Here is an 18,381-nt window from a genome sequence, read left to right on the forward strand (position 1 = left end):
TATAAGCAAAAGTGTGAGGTGTGTTTTACCTGAATTCCGAAAAACGGCAACATTTTGTAGATTTCGGACGATATTGGACAGCGGGTCCGAATGCCTTCCCCTTTCAGTCGGCCAGTGATTACAACTGCTCCACTGGTCTACCCGCAGAAACCACGGCGCGCTTTGCCATTTCCTCATCCCAATTACTTGATAAGAAAAAGTCCAGTTAAAGGTAGTGTGCCAGCTTTCTTGGACCGTATGGAGTTAATGGCCCAGATAAGGAGAACCGGATTTTTAGAACTTATCCATACCTTCAAAACTCATGGAAACGTCTTAAATTCTTCAAATTATGAGTACCCCAGTGCGAAATTCGCCCCGACGGGTTGTCGGTCGTACCCCAACCACATTTCACACCACTATGAACAATAAATGCACACACTGAAATCGCTATTACCGATATGCTCATCCAATCAAGTTTCGATAAACCCGTTCATCATCATCTCCTGCGGTTTCGAACACGCCTGTTAGGTGGCTTCTGATGCTCGTCGAGGTCGGAATTTCCAAATACGCGTGGTGCGTCGGGCCGCGCGCTCTGACTTCGGCCAAGAAAAATGCGTCAGCTGATCATTGTCATTTCTGCCACTTGCGTGTGGTGAAATGGGGTCATAACTTATAAGACGGCTTTTTCATATCAATTATTTTACATAAAATCATATTTCAAACCATAAATAATGTTCGACAGCCAAATAAAAGAAACAATACCAATACGGGCTTACAGTTTAAGGCTCGACATTGTGTTGTCTACGATTAGACAGCTGATAACTCATTCCCGTACGTCGTATGGTCGTAACACTATAATGACCTTTGCTTATTGTCACAAGTGCGCCGCATTCGCGATTGTTGCCCGACGCCTGTTTGCAGGTGAGCCCACTACAGTTGTTATACATATCTAAAAACCGAAAAACTTTTAGGCGAAAAAGGCACTATTCCAGGCCCATTTTTGATTTTTTTTGCGATATTAGGTAAAAACAGAAGCTTCTTATCCTAGGAAAAATAAAATGGGAAATCTTTCAAAGGTGGCACACTACCTTTAAACATGTGTTTGTCCTATTCTTTCCCCAAATGAATTTTCAATCGTTTAGCTGCAATCACATGTTACGTCAGATTACATCCCTGTTTTTCTTCATATGCAGATTGTACCCTTGCGTACAGCCCCATGTGACCGTTGGGTGGTCGTTCAATTTCTCAGCTGATCGCCTATTGCCCATCATGCTGGGTCGTTTCAGCCACCACAGTGCACGTCAATACCTCATCGATGAGGTGGCAACAGCTCCCTCAGTGGTCACTGCGGTTGTCATGGAAACGCTCTGGCAATCACTCTTTGCGTTAGCTTCCTCCGCTAGTTTAGCTCTGCACTCTGCCTGTTGCTCTGGGTAGTAACACAGCCAGTCTGTTCGTAACCCTTTCTTGCTTAGTAAGGCATGATTAATTCTTATACACCCCCGTCGGAGAATCAACCTATACCTTTCCAGTCATAACTGGATCGAAACTACCCAAGAAATAGACCAAGCGCAACAAATGCCGGCCCAATATCAGCATTTTTCACGCCGGATTAGGCAATGGCACGGTCGGGTTCAGGCACTCTGGCGGTTCGCAGCGAGCCAGTGTAATCCAGTCACGCAAGGAGCGTCCAAAGCTGCACCATGGGGAGGGGGGGGAGCTGTGGGAGCATGCTGTGTCAATGATCCTTCCTGCAGTGTATGGCCAATAGTGAAGATACAATGGAATTACACATAGGATATTTATCATTGTATTTTTCGTTATTGCTTCTTATTGTTATTGTTTTCTTCAATCTTCCCCATGTTCGACCTAAACCTGACCTGAGACTTCTATCCAGCATGATTTCCCTATCAACAAGCGACACAATATCTTTTAGGGGATTTCTAGTTTAATTAAGGGCCAAAGGAAAAGGGCTGGTACAAAACTGTTCGGTATGCGAAAAACAAGAAGTTCTGTGGGTTGTTTTCCAGGAAGCCATTTGCTAATTAAGATTCATCATCTACGTGATACGTTAGTCACTATACGCAGTACCTACTTTTATGCAGAAGGTTCCGTTCAAACAAATGGTTCAACAATGAAATGTTTCACTCGTAACACGAGCACACTGATATTTCTCATCGAATATTGGTATTTCCACAAGATGCCAAAACAGCAGTACAGGCACCTCCAATTATTTTCCAATTCCATCCTTCACTAGATCACACTGCATGAACGACTCTCCACCACCTTGTCGACTTATCAGTAGACAAACAGGCTGGCAGCCCGCGCGCGGCAGCGATCTGGCAGCTCTGACGTCATTAGCGCCAAGCTGCTCCCCGAGCTGTCATCAGTGGTGTGCGGGGAGCATTATTGCGGCGAAACGGCCGCGGCAGTGCGCCATTATTTGTCGGTCGGCGCCACTCTGGTGAAATGAATTAGACCGCTGTTGTTGGAAGGAAGCAGATGTAATGAATACGACCAGACCGCCGCCAGAGCGGCCGAAGCATCTCAGAGGTCTCTGGGGTGTGCGCCGTCCGAGCAGCAGCTTTTGGAACTGAAAATGACCGGCAGGATCACACAGGGCGAATGAGCAGTAGTACTGCCGCCGTTTATCATGAGAGATCAACCAACATTACATACATAGATTCAGGAAAACAGCAATATTAGTTGACGATAAATCCAGAAGATAATATCGACAAAATTGTATGCATTAAATTCGCAATCGGTAACAAAATTGTGTACAAATAAAATGTGCGTGTATTAAAATGTGTACATAATAAAAATCGTAACAAAATTGTGTACACAAAATTCGTAATCGTATTGGAACAAAACCGAGTACCACTTTGCCAAATAATATTTAAAACACGTCCCAAACATCACATGGCAAAATGCTCAGTGCTCACATTGCATCTGACAAAACACTAGGCTCTCTTTTCCTACCTACTCAAAATACAAACAAAACATGACATCCTACAAAATATAATTCAGTAATTCCGGAACTTGACATGTAATCTAAATAAGTTCAAAAACACGATACCATAGCCATTAGATAGTTTGTCGACCCGTACAAAAAAGCTAAACATTTGTATTTGAAGTGATCTGAGCTGACCTAACCGTGAACCCTAACGCTTGAATTGGTCAGCGTGACCTCACTGACCTCGGATGCCACAAAAATATTTGTCACACTAAGAGAGAAAAGTGCATCCCCTCAATGCTCAAAAGGCCTACAGCAAAGCGAGATGAGATATACCTCCATCCTTGCATCCATGCAATAGATTTCCTACATTCATTGATCATTTCTGCTGATTTAGGTGTTGCAATGCCACATCAAAAAGAGACAGCGAACGGCATTGGCTATCTTGTGCGCACATTGACATTGCGGGTCGACGTCGGTATTTGAGCTGCTGTAGAGTCGTTAAATGCATGTTTTTGCTGGACCTGGTGTCTTAACGACAGAGGATTTGTTTTTGTTCGGTTTTGTGATTGAACTGAGCTGTTTGCAAGAATGTGGCTGACCACATCCTGTAGATAAATGCTTAGTTCGTTTCTTTGTTCGTAATCCTCCACATCAACATTTTCAACCTACGAGTATATTCTGATCAAAGTACGATGACATAGCAATTGCTGTGGTCCAAATTTGACTATCAGCCCGGGTCCAATAAGCCATCAGCGACCTAAATAGTTAGCTGCTTTGAGTTACATAAACTCAGCGCTTCATCATTATTATATAACGAAAAAGTGTATAGTCGTAAGTGGCCGTATACGATGCACAAAACACCGAAAAACCCCAAACACTGCGAGATACAGGAACCCAGTGGTTCATCCCACAGTCTCGAACGACTGACCTTATCCGCATCACTGCGCTCATACCACATCTAATCGCGTCAGCCCCAGTGACATCAATATCCCACGTCTCTCCAATTACCTACCCGATCTGCCTGCCATACGCTCCGATAATTATTAATCAATCACTCCATGTGCCAACCGGCCGCGGCGCATGCAACAGCCGCCCGCTGGCTGGGCGTAAACAGTGGTAACGGTTGCTACCCTTGGTAACGCAGAGGGAAGTGCGTTAGTGCATGGTGTGGGAGGACTCGGGTTCGATCCCCAGTGCCGCCCAGCCCCCCCCCCCCCCCGGACGCGTCGCCAGCTGCGCAACCAGGAGCCACAGCGTAGGTTTCCGCAACAGCCGTAGCCTAGTTAAAAAAAGAGGAGAAATAACTCACCCAGTAATTGGGCAATCATGGCCTGTTGGGGGACTAAAGTGAAAAACACGTAGCCTGCGGGGCCCGGCGCGCGGCCGTCGCCGCCGTCGCGCCGTTACCGACGCAGCAGCGGCGGCTCGGCCGTGGCGGCGGCAGAAGGTGGGGTCGGTGGCGGCGAGCTCCGAGGTCGGCTCGGATTGCCGACGTGACGGTCGCCCGGTGCGCCAGCAGAGCGCGGGGCTCCCGGCCGACGGGCGGGTATCGTCGCTGGCGACGGTCGCCTATCGTCGCTACCGACGGTCGCCTATCGTCGTTACCGACGAGGAGTACGGAGCGCGGTGTGTTTGGTACGGGAGAAGAGACGGAGACCAGAGAGAGCCCCAGATTGGAGCGGAAAGCACCGGCGCGAGAGGAGTGGGATTTTCTCGCGGAAGCCGATTAGTCGGACGGCAGAAGATATCGGATTGTTTTTTTTTTTCTGAGTGGGTTTAGTCGTCGGAATAGAGACGGAGAAGTCTGACCAAGACGCAGTGGAAGAGGTGAGTACTGATTTGCTGAGTGTCTCTGATGTATCTGACTTCAGTTGAGGGTTGTTGCTGCTCAGGGGTATAAAATTCCTTTCTGCATGGTAATATGCACACTTTTCAATGATGAACTGCGAGTTGACTCCGTGTAATTCAGTGACTTAATAACTAGTAGTTATAGTAGTTAACTAGTACTCGTAGTTAATAACTCGACAATACGGGCACAGTGAATCGTAAGTTTTGCGAATTATACATTACTTATTCATCGTTTCTTATGTCAGGATAAATCGCACTCAACATTGTGGCTGCGTTTCTACATTTCGTCTGAAACGACCTTAATTTAGGTATAGTTCACCTGTTGGCTGTTCAAGTGTTCAGCCATAGAGCGACGACATTCCACGCATTATTGGCCTTTGATAACCGGCTTTACTGGCGGCCTGTTTCGGCGACACAATCCACATTGTCATTCATGTGATATATCTGCTTTTCTGAGCATGAGCTGGGCTTGACCTCCAATTTCAGTAGGACTGAGAGGACTCTGAATGCCTTTTTGATATCCGTGGATAAGTTGACTCTCCGAATTTAACGTGCCTAAATGTCTGCCAACGAAATAAATAACTTTTTATTGATTAAACTTCTAGGTGCAATCGATGCCAAGTATTTTGTGACGTCACTTATGGTACGCAGCGGAGGCAGAAAACGAGCTTATATCATGTTATCTTTATTCATTCGTTTGTTTATCCAATGCGGTTCTCTGCAAAATCCAGAGTCGGTCAGAATTGTATGTCCCGTCAATTGTGCTTACCATCGATTCTTGGCTGACCTCGTGCTCTAGATCCTTTCCAGTGTGCCAACAAATATTGCCAAATTATTTGAACAGAGGCCAGTTTTACCAACAGAAAAATAGCAGCCCGGCGCAATTTTTCTGTCAAAAACCAGCCGACGAGTTTCACCAACCAGGCGAGAAAATATCCGCCGGCGTGAAAAAGTATCAGCCAGAAAAATAGCCAACGAGTTTCACCAACGGCAAATGCGGCATTAATGGAGTGTTATTTTGCGCCATTATTTGTAGAAAAACAGCCCAAAAAATAGACGGGGGACCCCGTCTATTTTTTTGATGTCGTGTTGGAACAATTGGCCTCATTTGTTACTAATTATCGTGATTTGCGCTTCCCAGTTGATATAATAATTTAGTATCATTCATGGCCAATTTGCAAAGCATCTGGGCTTCAAGATTAGAAGAGGAATACTGATGATATTGCGTAAAGAAAGAGCCTTTGTCACCAGGCAGGACCAAAAGGAACCAACAAGACTGGTGTTTGGTGTTGTGGTGTTAGTTTTTTCGTTTATATTATCTTTTTGCTACAAGCACCCAACAGCAAGATGATAGCACATTATTAACTAGTGGACAGCTTACAAGTTCATTGCTCGTGCGAGTCGCATGGAAGTGGAAAATAATGATGGAAGATCATTTTCGAAAATTGAAGGTGCTTGAACAAATGCTGGAAGGAGAGGCAGAGAGGGTAGGCTCATTGGACTCAAGATTTTAAATAAATATGTCACTGTTTTCACATATTCAGCTACATTTGACAATGCAAGGCGCCAACTACTGATACCACTACTACTTTTGGGTGGAACTTACTTGAATGTGCGGAATAGGGAAGGTGCAATTGGCATGGCTAAGACTAAAATGGCAAGATTTTCAAGATCAATGACAGTAAATTTAAAAAAAGAAATTGAATAGCATGAAAGAAATGTATAAAGGCTTGTTTTTGAAGCCAAACGTGCAAAGTTTGCATGGTTGCGAACCCGAACAAACTTGCTGTCATAAGATTGTGCCACTGAGCTCAGCAAGTCATGCTGCCAATATTGAAGGAAAAGAAAATAATAGTAATGTTGTAAAATGTAAATGAATCCATAACTGTTGTGTGTGCATTGTGCTGATATTGAATGCATGTGTATCTTGCATGCATGAGTCATGCAGGGATCATGTTAAAACTGGCTGTAAGTATTGTGAGTTAGTTTTGCAAAATTGTGGAGGCACCAGGCAAATTGCGGCCGAAGTGTTATTTGTTCACCTCAGCGCTGAAATTTCTGCTCACAGAGTTTTCAGATCATGCGCCGAAATGTTCATGCAGCCCATCCGTTACACTGGTCATGTTGACAGTGACAAGGATTTTTTCCCAGTCTCATGTTGAAATACAATAATAATTCACTTAGCTTGATTTTAGCTTATGTTTTTCATGCCAGTTCCTAGAATAAAGCAGCCAATATTTTCTGTCATGTGAGAAATATAATAACAATATGCACAATTGCAGGCTGTGGCATGTTGTAAGGTTTTCCTTGTTTATTGCTGAGGTTTTTCCAGTCTCTGCTGCAAAAACGGTGATGAATCCACCATCGTCCGACGGTTTCGATGACGCCAATAACGACAGTGAGGACACCTCCGAGTCGGACGGAGACGCCGCCGCTGACGACTTCACCGTGCTGGACGAGGTGGAGCGCTCGAGCCGACAGACCGTGCACCGCGTGCGCTGCCCGACTGGCTGGCGCACCTGCAGCCGATTGGCGACCGGCGGCCGGCGCCGGCCAATCTGTCGGCGCTCTGCCCCGAGCTGTGCGCCCGGCTGGCCGCCGAGGGCATCGAACAGGTGTTCCTGGTGCAGGTGACCGTGCTGCCCGAGCTGCTGGCGGCCGCAGAGTCGCCACTGCCACCGGCCGACCTCTGAGTCTCGGCGCCGGCCGGCCGCTCGGTGCCCGCCGTGTTCCGCCAGTACGACGCCGACACGCCGCTCTGCGTCCAGCTGCTGGGTGGAGACACAGTGGCACGAGGGGGCGCCAACTGGTGGCGGTGGGGCCGCGCGGCCCGGCCTCCCTGGCTGATCGTGGTGAGCACTCCCGGCTGGCTGATTGATCACATAACCAGCGCCGAGGGCTTCTCGCTACCGCACCTGCGCTACCTGGTGATCGACGAAGCCGACCGGGTGATCGAGATGGTGGAGACGGGCTGGCTGAAAGCGGTGGAGCGGGTGGCGGCGGCCACGGCCCGCCGCCCTGCATCGCTGGCCGGCTGACGGCCGCCGCCGTCTGCGCGCCTCACCTACCGCTTCAGAAGCTGCCATTCTTGGCCACCCTGTCACAGAACCCGGAGGCCGGAGAAGCTGGAGCGAATGTCGCTGTTCCAGCCGCGACTGCTGGTGGTCGGCACGGCGGCCGCCGCCGTCGTACTGCCCGGTCAGTTCGTCGGCAGGTTCACCACGCCGGCCGAGCTGAGCGAGTCGTTCAACGTGGTGGCGCCGCAGCCGCTGAAGCTGCTGGTGATGCACCATTTGCTCCGACAGCCCGACTGGCGACGCTCGCTCGTGTTGGTCAACTGGAACGAGGTGGCGCACCAGCTGGAACTACCGCTGTCTGTGCTGGGCGCGCGCGTGACTGAGTTCTGTGGGGTAGTGCCGGCGTGCCGGCGGCGGCGCGCGCTAGCTGAGATGGCCGCGCTGGTGTGCTCGAGGCTATAGCGCGCGGTATTGACGTGGACGCCGTGGACGCGGTCGTGTCGTACGACATCCCGGCGCGGTTGAAGACGTACATACACTGCGTGCGTCGGACGGCGCGCATCCGCCGGGCCGGCCAGGCGGTCAAGCTAATGTTGGAGCGGCAGCGCAGCAATTTCCAGCGGCTGATGGTGCAGGCGGGCGGCCGGGTGCGGGAGACGCTGGCGCTGCTGGACGAGCTACGAGCTGCGCCAGTACGAGGCGACCTACGTCAGTGGATTTCCACACTAGCTTCTAGTGGATCGCTGTTGTTTTTTATGCTCATTGCTCATGATTTATTTACATTTTAGAAATATTGCAATGAAATAGATGTATGCGTTGTCATCAGCCTAGAAAAGTTAAAGTAAGTAAAGCGTTTTAGTTGCATAATGTATGTTTGTTCATGAACACGGATTTAACATGTCCTAACTCCCAAACATTTCGATATTAGACCCGAGTTACAAACCAATCGAAAGGCTTAGACGATCATTTGGGGCGTAGCCAGACGGCTCGGCTGGGTGTGAAAGCCGGCGACCAAGGTGGTGACCACCCGATCATAATGCACAGCGGTCTCCGTCGGACGATTGTGTCCGCGCGCAACGAATGATCTGGGCACACGCAGAGGAGTTCGGCAGGACTCTCCACTGAGCGGTACTGGGCGCAGTCGAACGACGGTCGACGACGCTAGCGCAGGTATTGTTAATTTGTTACGACTTACGAGCCGGACCAGTGTAGCGGGCCTGGAGCAAATATTATTTGCTGTGTGGCGTTCCTTCTGCTCGACCGGGCCCGGCAAACGGGGCCTGCATATCGGCTAAAACCACCTAGCCGGGCAGTCTGACCTCCACCTCGCCGAAGCGGAGCGAACGACGTACCCTCAGCCCTGCAATGACCGCGGTGCAGCAGTTAATCTGGGTAGGTATTTTCCTAAGGTAAGACACTTGCCTTTGCACAATGCTTTACATATATAGGCCTTGGCGAGTTCGTTAGCCCTCTTACTCCCGCTAGAAGGTGCTAATGCAGTGCACGCGAAGCCGCCTCGTAGCACCGCAGTTCAACTTCAATCGCTCGGCAGCGGAACTGTCCGTCGTCCGTCCAGCTTCAGGTGGCGTCTCTGGGAGCAATGCTGACCGCTTATTTGCCGCTCTTTTGAAAGCTAGGAAAGAGGTGCGGCTCCCGGATCTGTCGGGAGCGGGACTCATAGGCGGCGGAACGGGTAGGGCACCGGGGCACCGTGCCCCCCTTTGATTTTGACATTTTAATATAAGCCCTATGGGCGTTGCATGGAAAGAATGGGACCAAAAGTCGGCAGTGCCCCCTTAATTGAAGGTGTTCCGCTGCTACTGGAGTGGTCCCATCTAGTCCCCACCTCATAGGTGGAGGTCCACACATTGCGTTCTCGGTCTACACGATGATTTTCTACAAGGTGCGACTAAAAACAGACAAAAAGGTACATAGCAAGTTGAAGGTATTGTAAAAATTAATATAATAGGCTGACAGGAAAAAAGATCCATCTTAAATTTGTCTTAAATGCAAGCTTCCTTACGTCACCTTTATGAATGACGTACCTACGTTTACAATTTGGTAGTTTTGTATTGATTGGCTTTTGCTGGGCACCAGAATGTTAATATAGATATGAAAGTTTATAATGCTCTACTTTGTTGTTATTACTCTTGAAAATAATGTAATAATTTACGATAATAATATTTCGAAATGTATATAGCAGTTGCATTAGAAATCACGCTTCAGTTTGATTGAAAACATGCTTTAAATGATTTATTAACCTCCTTGACATATCGTAATTTGATATCGTAACAGAATATCAGCTGACTACCGGCGACAAATAATTTCCGTCCGAAGTCGGCTGGAATTTTTTGTTGGTGAAACTCGTGGCTGTGTGGCGTCTATTTTTTCGGCTGGATATTTTATTTCGGCGGCCGGCTGGTATTTTTTGGTAAAACTGGCCTCAGTAACATTAGATTAAATGTCTCACTGCCGTTTACTATTATACACTTTCAACAGTAGCTCTTCTATTCTTTTTGACTATGTTAGCTGGATTTGAATGACCGGCGGAGCCTATGGGCGCTGAAACAGTCTGTTTTGATTAGATGGCAGAATCCAGAATGCAAAAAGAGGCTAATGCATCGTCAGTTGCACGCGAAAAATGCAATGCCGCGTCCATTTCACAAACCATTAAAAACCAACAGAAAAGTCAATTAGAACGCCGAAAGGCCGAACATGATCCTCTACACTCTATTCCAAATCCACATATCTTGCTCCCGTATGCCCTTCTCTCCCCACTCACCTCGTCTTCCCCCAAATATTGCTTTTATCCTTCCCGAATAATGTCCCTTCCCCTCCCCACCTAACCCATCTTCCCCTCTCCACCTAGCCAAACTTTTTCATTCCCATGCTTCCCTTTCCCCTCCCCGAGTAATCCCTTTCTACCACCTCATCCACCCCAATATCTCTCATCTGAAAAGACATCCAACAAACCCATTCAACTTAGTTTCAGCTCCATTTCATTTTCTCTCTTCGAATTCCAGTTCATTCTTTTTCATCTACTGGAGTCCCAACATCCCGCGCAAGCAGAAATAGAAGTTGGACATCGGATCAGCTTCAAAGAACTGTGATATGAATAGCAAAAATAGTCCACTGAACAAGCGAAGGTTAATGTAAAGCCTTTAGTTTTGATGATCAAGAAAAATGTTCGAAATCAACAAGGTGTAGAATGAACAAGGCTACCAAACTGATGTCGCGGATTTTTTTTTTGGCCTTCAAATATTAAGAGTTTTTTTATATAATACCAAAAAATTGTAAAACAAATCTTGAAAACAAGAACATATGTTATATAATATTGGTATTCTATCGTCATGCCAACTTTAGGCTCGATAGCTCCATTTTCGGCAAAGTTATGGCAAAAAACTGCTCAAAATTGATTACTTCAAATTTCCAAACTCAATCTTTAACCATTATAGACCACGTAAAGTAAAACTGTGACAATCATTGGATTTCCCGTAATGAGCTGCATCGCGAAGATACCTTTTTATGCAAATATCAACATTGAACTTTGACTTTTTTACCTGACCTTGACCAGACCTCCACCAGAACGTAAGCTAAGCTGCCCCAATGGTCGTCGAACCAACACCATTGAATTAGAAATGTAAAATTGGTCATAAATCATGTCTAAACATCACAGGACCGTAGTACAAATCGGCTCATATTCTGACCCTTAGTGACCTGACCTCTGTGGCCTGACCTGACCTGGTATTAGTGACGTCTTTAAGCAGCATATGTATTAGACAACCGACGCTCTATCGATGATTTTCGACAATATGCCATGGCAATATACAATGGTGAAAAATGCGAGCTTTGGCCGGATCTGTGACGTCATCGGTTGCCCGAGGCCAATGAAATTACTTATCTTTCGACAGTTTGTACAGGGCTATCGAACACCGTTTGAGATTTTTAAATCCGTCCAGTAGTTCCGAATCTACAAGGGGAAGGGGGGGGGGGGCAAAAATAGTCCCCTCCCACCAGGTCGCGTTATAATCAGACCCCACCAGCGCGCGGGTTAATTAACAGGTGAATAAAGTGCGGTTTGCTTGCTCAAGATAAAAACGAGAAGGAAAACACGCTGAGTACACGGCTCTCTTTACTGTCTCTTATGCTTTAGCAAGAAAGGGCTTCGTACAGAAACAACATGTCAGACCTAATTGCGACTATTCAACTACTCGAGCTGGAAATTGAATTCAATTTGCTCGGCACAGGTCGCTAATTCTTTGGGAATTGTTGTCACTTGCATCCTACAGATAAAATGTGAACCTTGTTGAACGTCGTCTTCTGCATACAACGACGGCAGATGCAAAATGCAGCGTCGTATAGATGAAGATGCATGAAGATGCAATGAAGATGCATGAGCTTCAAGTACCTACTCAAAGTCACAAAGTAACAATCCGGCATTGAAACAATACAAAGCTATTACCAGTAAAACGCCTTTTGGGCGAAGAACGAGCGAGCGAGATAGTGAGCCCTGCACGTGCGGAAGGGCGAGAGGGTGCTTCCAACGGGCTTGCGCAAAGCACCCTTCTAACCGGTCGCTAGCGGTGTGCCAAATTTGAACGCAATCGCCCCAGCAGTTCCTGAGATCTGGAAGCGGCATTCTGCACGTGCGCACGTGCAAACGGGTCCAAAATGACTCTTGCACGGCACCCTACTAACTGGTCCCCAACCGTGTACCAAATTTGAGCGCAATCGGCCCAGCCGTTCTCGAGATCTGGAAACGCCCCCTGCACGTGCGCACGTGCAGTAGCACCCTAACCGCAACACATGGGAATGCATTGCCTGGTGGGTGCCTACTTGTATGCCAAGTTTCAGCGAAATCGCCCCAGTAATTACCGAGTTACTGAAATGGGAACAAATTTGGCACCTCTTATTGTTGTATTTTGCACGTGCACTGGGGGTGACCCACATGCATCGAGAGTATCCTATTTTGGGTAGAAGAGATGCTGCTACCCTACAAAAATTACCGCAAGTCAATCGCCCAAGCGGCTGCTGAGATATGAGCCTCTCAAAATCACTCCTTTTGCAAAACAGCTTGAACACCCTTGACTTTTCACGTGGCACGTGCCACGATGGTCACTGAGATGTATCAAAAGTAGTCAATTACGGGGTAGAAGGGATGGGGCTACCCAACAAAAAGACCGCAGGCCAATCGGTCCGGCAGTTGCTGAGATATAAGCCTCTCAAAAGCGTTACAGGCCGGGCCGGGCCGGGCCGCTCATACTGAGATTTTTCCGTTACATTGAAAAGACTCACTTCGCTCGCTGCGCTCGCTCGCTCGTAATCAAAAAAGCAATCAGGAGAATTCAATAAAACAATCAAAATCAAATAGAATTGGTCTTTGTTTATTATCGTATACGCAGAGCTCCTTTTTTAATTGTTTGTTCTCCGGAAAAAGTTGAAGTGATAACTATCGGACATGGCGGGATGGACATTGGACAGCAAAAATAGGAATCTCCAGATTTTTGCAGATCCCTTTATTGTAATAAACGCCGCTGTTCAAGGCAATCAATAACTTACCTACATGCTACGAAGATAAGCTTCTTGAAAAAAACTTGGAGACTTATAACACGATCTGTCAGTTTCGAAACGGGCAGTTCCGGAAAACGAATCACTACAAAGAAGACGGGGTATGCATGGGGCAGACGGGGACAGTGGGCTGGGACACAGGGCGGAGTGGGGCGGAATGGTGGGGCGGAATTACGGGCGGAATTACGGGGCGGAGGCGCACGGGGACACGGGGCGGTTACATGGGGTGGAGTGGGGAGGAATGTGGGGCAAAGTGAGGCGGAGGCGAGGAGCAGCATTACGGGGCGGAGTGGGGCGGGCGGAATTACGGGGAGGAGGCGCACGGCGGAATTACGGGGGCGGAGGCGCGGGGCGGAGGCGCACGGCGGAATTACGGCGGCGGATACGCGCGAAGACGTGAGGCAGAGACGGCGGGCGGGATCACTGCGCGACACGCCCGGTGCCAATTAGTGGAACTGAGCCTGCCGTGTGAGAGCGGATCGGCACCAGATCGGGGAGGTAACAGGACCGCAGCGACCGGCGACAACAATACCTCTCCGGGGAGTCCCACAGAACTCGGAGAGGCGTGTGATGCCGAGCTTCCGCCGAGATACCGCCAAGATACCGCCAAGATACCGCCGAGATTCTGCCGAGCTTCCGCCGAGATACCGCCAAGATACCGCCGAGATACCGCTGAGGTGTTCCCGAGCTCAGAGCTGGGGCGAGACTCGCGCGGACCGAAACTGACACCGCGGCTCTGCCTGAGATACTGCTGACTGCGGGGTGCTGAGCCATTAATCTACTACTGAGCCTCTCTTAGTTAGGTATCTCCGAACTGATGATTAAACTGCTAATCATGAGAGCTCTGTCAGCCTCCACTGAGCTGTCGCTGAGTCCAGAGCTGTTCCAAAGCTGTCACAGAGCTGTCAAAAAGCTGTCACTGCGCTGCCACTTAGTTAGCACGTTTTCTACCAACATCGTTTCCATTTCCCGCAGCGCTGGGCAGCCGTCTATATAAAAAGACGTCTTTTGTCCACGATCTCGCGTGTCGTACCGCTGTGAAGGTCGCCAAGGAACCGTTGACCTCTCCCGGGTCAATGGGGACCCTCAGTCTGATCCTAGGTCACCGAAGGCCCCCATGTCACCAATGCCCGTCAGTCGGCGACTCAGCGCCCACGAAAAGAGGGGCTAAGCGAGGAGCAGACGTCGACACAGCATCTCAGAAAGACGCCAGAGGTGTGAGGAAAAGCCGTCAGCACAGCGCCGCGAATGTCTACGAAAGCACCCGGGGACAAGTGGCATTTGTCAGGGGGCTGACGATGCAAAGGCGGCTGTATTGCGCGAGATAAGCTCCTTGGGTGCCACGAATGATGTGTGAGCGAAAATCGGCTAATGGTGTCCAACACTAATGGCGCATTGTACATATAAGTAGGGGAGACCCGGGAGGTATGGGCCGGTTTTGTGAAAAGGCAATTTTCTTCCAGTGGGCAGTGGCTAGACCCGGTTTTTCACCCTGTGCATGTGAAATTGCCTTTCGCCTACAACGTGTGCCTGACATTAGGCATCTGGGACCAGCTATTTTGTCTCCAGATAACTTCCAATAAATCATATGCTTTTTCGATCCATCAAAATACACCGGGAGGTATGGGCCGGTGCCAGGTTTCATATTCTTTTCTCGACAATGAGAATATACTTGTAGCTGGTATCTACCTTGATCTCTCTTAGAGCCCAGGAACCGCATAAGCGGCCAACAGCTTACTTCATAGAGGTCACTTGGGCCCATATGTATTTTGGTTAACTCAAGCATGCACCATGAAATAAGATCAATAATATTTTTTCTGTTCAAATGAAATTTGAAGTTAAATTTTCGACCTTGCGCGACAAAAATAAAACTTGTTGACGGAGACATTCAATGAAATCAACATTTTTGTTTATTTAGGATCAACGGGGGTGGGTGGCCCGAACCTCCCGATTAGGACGCCAGAATGTGCGTAGCATCTCAGCTCATAATCTTGCAAGAAAGCTTCAAATTGTCTATCCAGTCTTAATGTGCATGCTTAAAACTTTATGTTAGCGATGGTCTGACATCATAAAACGAGCCTGGTTCAAATTTATCACGAATTTTCTGTATGTACCGTATTTTACTCGACGAGGGCAAAAACGCTTTATCACCGCTCATTGCCAAAGAAGACTGAGGAAGATTTTGAAAATCACGTGGGATGTATAACAGAATGGCTGCTACCAGTTTATTCCATCAAATGCGTAAAAATACGCAACACTTCTTCAAAACTGCGATGGCCCATACCTCCACGGGGCCCATACCTCCCGGGTCTCCCCTACTACAAAAAAAAGAGCTCCGTGACGTCCAGGGCGCGAAGGGTGGACCAAAGTCTGCCAGGCTGTGCCAATTTTGCCTCATGATGGAAATATGGATGGCGCTCGAGCGACATGTGGCCTCACCGAGTCGACATGAGCCAAGAAATACACACCAGCAGCAAGACGGTTTGGGGGGTTTGAGATGACGTATATCGAGCTACAGCAGCTCCAAAACACAGCTGACGCCTAACTTATTTGAGCTTGTACTACCAAATGAGTCAGGCAAGCCATGTGAGGCGGCAACATTAGCTGCCTGTTTGGTTGCGAGAGTTCCAAGAACATTCCGAAGCCGCGTATTATCTGGATAGGAAGCTGCGCTTGTTTCATCCTCAGAATATGGCGATAAGACCGTTACACAATACACTGTCGGGATCGGCTGGCGCATCTGGCCACAACAGACAATTTCAGCCGAGACATCGTGCTGTATTGCTGTCCGCAGTAAATGCTTATTCGCAGAATGATCACTGGTCGCTGTTTTTCGGAACGTTATGTAAACCCCGGATCTTCTGTGTTATGCAAAATGGCACATAAATGGCTGCACACGTTCTTACGAAGATGTAGCGATTCCCCTCCCCATGATGACACTATTCAATTTCATCTATACTTGTTTTGGGAAGTTATAAAATTGGAACATGATTGAGTTCACGGCGATGTTGTATTTAGTCATATTCCAACATGAGTATGCATACAATCGTCAACACACGATATCCTATATTTCTAATCGTATTATTTCTCAGTCCCAGTTTTGTTGCAGACAATGCGGACCCAGTTGTTGACTAACCATCCATTCACATGATCATAAACACTTTGAAACTGTAAACGTTATGAAATGCAAAGAAAAAAAGGAGAAAAAAAAACGGAGTGTCTGAGATATGAACAAATTTAGCGTTGCTATTCATTCTCTCTATCAGCGTATCGGGCCTTCGAAAGCTTGCAAAATGGTTTAATAATTCCAGGCGGGCCATCTTGTTCAGTTGCCAGTTGACATTCAATGATATTGACCCTCAGGGAAGTCAAAATGTCTGTAAATGTCTGTTAGAGCTATCTGTAATGTATGATCACGGGTCAAACGACGTGGTGCCTCCGGCCACGAACTCCCTATCGCCGAGTTAGGAGACTGACCTTATCTACTAGGCCATAACGAATATTTTTTATCAAAATGAATTTATACGGAAAATTGTATTAACCCGCGCCCGGCTGGGGGTCCTGGATTTCCACGCCCTGCTGGGGGGTGTTTGAACACCCCCCCCCTTGTAACTCGGCTCCTGGGCCACGTAGCGATACGCGGAAGGCGGCGTTCGAAAGAGCGTCAAAAATAATGACGAAATCACTTCGGTCAATTTTTTGGTCAGGTCAAAGGTCAGGTCACCAGAGGTCATTGAAGGCAAAATTTCGCCGATTTCCAGGTCGAATGTCGAAAATTTCCAAGAAGCCAACGCATAACTCGAGAACCAATAGAGCTACAGCGCCGCGGAAAAGCGCATTCGATAGCCCTATTAAAGCCCTTTCTGAGTAATTCTCTCAGATTTGACCTAATGTCAATGGTTTTGCCTGCAGGGGGCAAAAACTGCAAAAATAGCCGATTTTTTCGGAAACAGTTTTTCTGCAATAACTTTTGACTCAAGCCTTGTACGAGTTTACTTTTACCGGCATCGTGTTCCTCTCGTCAAGACGCATCGAATGAACTATAACTTGACCTTGAAAGGTCAACTTGAAAATTTGACCTCAGGTCAAGGTCATGACCTGACCGGAAAGGGTCATGTTGCATATCAGTCGATCCGTATCGTCGAGCTGAACACATCTAAGGCGTTTTCATCGCTCTAGCATGCCTCTATCAAAAGTTATTTGCGAAAAACTGTTAGATACCATTCGTGACCTAAGATGACCTCAGGGCATAAACAAGGGTCACGGACACCATTTTCATGTTCAGTGTGTCTAAACCACTTGTAATTCGATGTTTGGGAGTGTTTATAATGTCTTTTGTCCAAAAGAGGCGCATTTCAATTTTCTCCCATTGACTTATAATGGGGAGGTCGCAAAATTGACCTGACCTTAGGTCATCGATATCAAAATTCTGAGATATACATTTTTTACAAGCTATTGCCCTTAGCAATCGCTGAAAGTTTCAAAGCGATCGGTCACTCGGTGTAGCTATGACAGACATTGAAACTTTTTATGAGGTGAGGTCACTTCAAGTGACCTGGTGACCTGACCTTGAATGACCTTGGTCTGAAATTTTCACAACATGTGTAGAATTGATGTATGATAAGGTGTACCAAAAACGGCGGCGCTCCGCGCCGCCGTTTTTGAGATATTTGCGAAAAACCACAAGGGGGGGTGTTCAAACACCCCCCCAGCAGGGCGCGGGTTAACCCGCGCCCGGCTGGGGGTCCTGGATTTCCACGCCCTGCTGGGGGGGGGGGGGGTGTTTGAACACCCCCCCTTCTAACTCGGCTCCTGGGCCACGTAGCGATACGCAGAAGGCGGCGTTCGAAAGAGCGTCAAAAATAATGAGGAAATCACTTCGGTCAATTTTTTGGTCAGGTCAAAGATCAGGTCACCAGAGGTCATTGAAGGCAAAATTTCGCCGATTTCCAGGTCGAATGTCGAAAATTTCCAAGAAGCCAACGCATAACTCGGGAACCAATAGAGCTACAG

General features: G+C 47.9%; 1 protein-coding gene across 1 annotated transcript in view; it reads left to right on the forward strand.

The window, feature by feature from the left end:
* Positions 1–4,440: 4,440 nt before the first annotated feature.
* The window catches only part of LOC122376529, a gene marked incomplete at its 3' end in the record, with an annotated part of 31,761 nt that continues 17,820 nt past the window's right edge, over positions 4,441–18,381 (forward strand). The window contains exon 1 of the mRNA XM_043356424.1: positions 4,441–4,762. The remainder of the gene's footprint in view (positions 4,763–18,381) is intronic.

The sequence above is a fragment of the Amphibalanus amphitrite genome, unplaced genomic scaffold (genome assembly GCF_019059575.1).
Source record: "Amphibalanus amphitrite isolate SeventyFive unplaced genomic scaffold, NRLGWU_Aamphi_draft 002186F_arrow, whole genome shotgun sequence".
Taxonomy (NCBI): Eukaryota; Metazoa; Arthropoda; class Thecostraca; order Balanomorpha; family Balanidae; genus Amphibalanus; species Amphibalanus amphitrite.